Below are 3,502 nucleotides of genomic sequence, written 5' to 3' on the forward strand. Positions count from 1 at the left end.
CGCGCGGGAGGGGGAGTGGCCGCGCTGTCTTGAGCCGCGCGGGGCCCCGCCCCGTCACGTGGGTCCAGGTGAGCGCGCCACGGCGGCCCAGGCGCCCGCGCCTGTCACGTGCACAGGTGCTGCGGCCACCTGGCGCGGTCCTTCCTCCCCCGCTCCGGTCACCCCTCCGCGGGCCGGCGCCCTGCTCTTTGTTTCTTCTATCCCCCTTCTTAGTTTCCACCTGTTCTCTTCCACCTGCCCTCCCCAACCCCCCCAGCTCTCACAACTTCCCTACCCCACTTTCCTCAATTTAACTACAAGACAGGTCCTGAAGTTGTGACTCAGAAGGTAAAATCAAGGTTACCAGTCACACCTAAAAAGTGGAGCGGATCTGCTTTAAATGGGACTCTAGTAGGATTTTTTAAAATACCACTAGGACAGAGTCAGATGGCTCAGCTCCAGTGGCGGTGGATGCTGGACAGCCAACTGGCTTCTTTGTGCGCCGGTGGTGTGCTCATCTGTGAAATGGGGGTAAGGGTATTTACCTCGTGTGATTGCCCAGATTACATTAACATGAAAAGAGTTTAGCGCATGGGAAGCGCCCCTTTAATGGCGGCTAATATGATGACTCCTATTTTTTTTGAATTTTTACACACACACATATCATGCTCTTGTGTACACATGATGTTGCATAGGCTATATTTTCCGCATAAAACTTTAATTATTGATTTTACCTGTCTGAAACTTATGAATTGTTGTTGTCTCTTAAACACTTAAATGGACTTTTTAAAAAAAGGATGCTATGTATAGTTTAGATTCCCTGCCCCAGTTTATCCCCGTTTTATCTTTGATTTTAATGTCAACATTTTTTAAGTGAAATAAAGGATATGAGATTAATCTTCTCAAAGATCAGCTGAATAGAAACGAAAGTACACACACCAGCATACACAGGTAGATCAGGTTGGAAAAAAATATTGGCTAACATCATCAGGCATTCTCCAAATGCAATACTGATCTTTTCTGTCAGTACTAGCCTTTAAGGGACTGTGTAGAGCTCCATGCATTGGTCAGCAGATTTTAGTCATTCTACTTCTTTATTATTTTAATAAGTGAAACTCATAGGTGTGGCAGGATTAGGGCAAAAACCACAAAACAGGGTGTGGGTGAAACCTTTTGTATATTCCTCCTATTAGTCATCACTTTCTGATATTTAATGTGCATTAGTTATTTAATGGGAAATTTAAAGTTTTCTGCACTAATTTGTTTCATCAGTGAACTCTGTGTTCAGACCCTGAGAGGTAGGGAATAATCTTCCTGTGTATCGTATCGTATCATATCATATTGTATCGTATCGAATTTTCTGCCTAACATTTCTCCATAAGCACTTAAAGAATATTCAAAGGAAAGACTTCTTCAAAGAATTTTATCATGGAGATGCTCAGAAACTATGATGGGCCCCCCCAATTTTAGTGAATAAACTTAAAATGACTTTGGAGTTTCCAGAAATGCGAATGACTCAGAGATCCTCAACTGCACTTATTTAAAAAATTCCAGCACTTTCCTTGCTATATATCATGTATCCCTGACTATCCCTGCTTTCCCTCTTCTACCTGCTGCCATAATGACCAGTGGAATGAAAAGAATTGTCCTTGAGTCCTCTTCTATTATTGTAACATATTATTTGCTTGAAAATAAATTCCTTCCTAGAATGGTTTTCCCTTCTCATGATCACTACCCAAACCCGTTTTCTCTTGATGATACCAGTTTCCTTCTAATGAAAGCAACACCTCTGGACTCCAAGGAAGGAAAGCACTCATCTCCACCCCCACCCCACCAGTGTGTCCCTTCCTCTACACAATTGACTACAAGCGCTTAACAGTTTCACTTTTCTGCTCTTTCCCCATCCTGTTTCCTTTACTGATTTCCAGAGTGACTTTTGTCTTCTTCATAGACTTTCTGTGGACACCCTTGTTTGGAATGTCATCATTCATATTCACGATACTTCCAACAAACTTGCCTCGAAACCACTTGCTACCTTCAATGAGGTGAAATCACATCTGGACCCATCTTGTTGGAATTTCACTACTTCCATTCCCTCGAATGCTGACCTTCTCTCTGATGGCTATCTCCTATTCATCAAACTCTCCTTCATTTTCAGCCCTTTGGCCTTCAGCCTTTCATTCTCTCTTTATTCTCTCATTGGCCCCATTCTGTGCTCATGGGAAGGCATTTTACAGATGCTTGTATTAGTCCCAGATATTGTCTCCCATCTTGTACCTTACTGTAAATTTATCCACACTGCCCCTATTCTGCAGCTGGGTTTCAGCCCACCATCTCTACCTGTTTTCTCTGATTCTACTTTCACAGCACCCAGGGTTGCTGAAAGAAGGTAATCATCAAGACTCTTGTTTCCACTACTAATTCATGTTATCTAACCTGGACTGGGCCTTAGGGATTCCTGAGGTTGTCATTTTCTGTCACTCCCCCCTCCCCCCTACTACTTGTCTTGCTTATTTTCCCATAGCTTCTTTTCCTTTCCCCATCTTTAAGCCTGGCACACTAGACAATATGTTCAATGAATAAAAAAGCAAATCTAAACCATTCCAGATGCCCCTACTTTTTCTTACCTTACAAGGAGTTTTGGGACATCTAACCAGTAATACTTGTTTCATTGAAAACAAGGCTGTCAATCCAGTAATCCAAGACAAACATCTGGGTGTTTCCCTGGGTAGCTCCTCTCATGCCACATATTTAATCAGTTGTGAGGCCTGGCGGTTCTACTACCTTATTCTCTAGCATGTATCACTTCTCTCTATCCCCACTGTTCTCCTTCTATCTCAGGATATTATCCCCTGTCACAACGAATATTCTAACAGTCTCGTTCCTTCCCTTGTATTCTCTACACTGCTACCAGAATGACTTCTAAAAACAAAATTGATTGCAGTCACTCCTCTACTTAAAACTCCTCGAGGATTCCCTACTGTTCTCAGGATCAATTTGAAACACCCAGAATGCATTCAGGGTATTTGTGGGATATAGCTTCTGATGAGCTCCCTGACCTCACCTATCCTATTAACCCATCTACATTTCCAATAATTCTCCTGCCTCCAGACCTGTACACATACTCCTCCCCCTAATGGAACATCTTTTCTTCTCACCACTCCTGTCCCCATATCTATTTTGTGGTTAATACCTTTGGGTCATAAGGGCAATTCTTTATGGCAGCATTTATCTGGCCATTAAAGATTATGTAGGGCCCCCACCCATCCACTGTGTTTCCACAACCTGATGTGCAGAACACTTACAGAATTGAACACTTACTTCCCTAAACTGAAATTGTATTTTCATGTGTCTCATATCCCTTAGGTAGTATTGTGTAACAGGATATTAATTTGAAAAGATCAATGGAGACACCAGGAGATGATAGATATCAGATACCAATGTGAGCTGTGAATCAGACCAACAGCAGTTTTAAAGTAAGTTGATTAAGAACTCATTAGATAATCTATAAAACCCTCACTTT

The sequence above is a fragment of the Halichoerus grypus genome, chromosome 5 (genome assembly GCF_964656455.1).
Source record: "Halichoerus grypus chromosome 5, mHalGry1.hap1.1, whole genome shotgun sequence".
In the NCBI taxonomy this organism is placed as follows: domain Eukaryota; kingdom Metazoa; phylum Chordata; class Mammalia; order Carnivora; family Phocidae; genus Halichoerus; species Halichoerus grypus.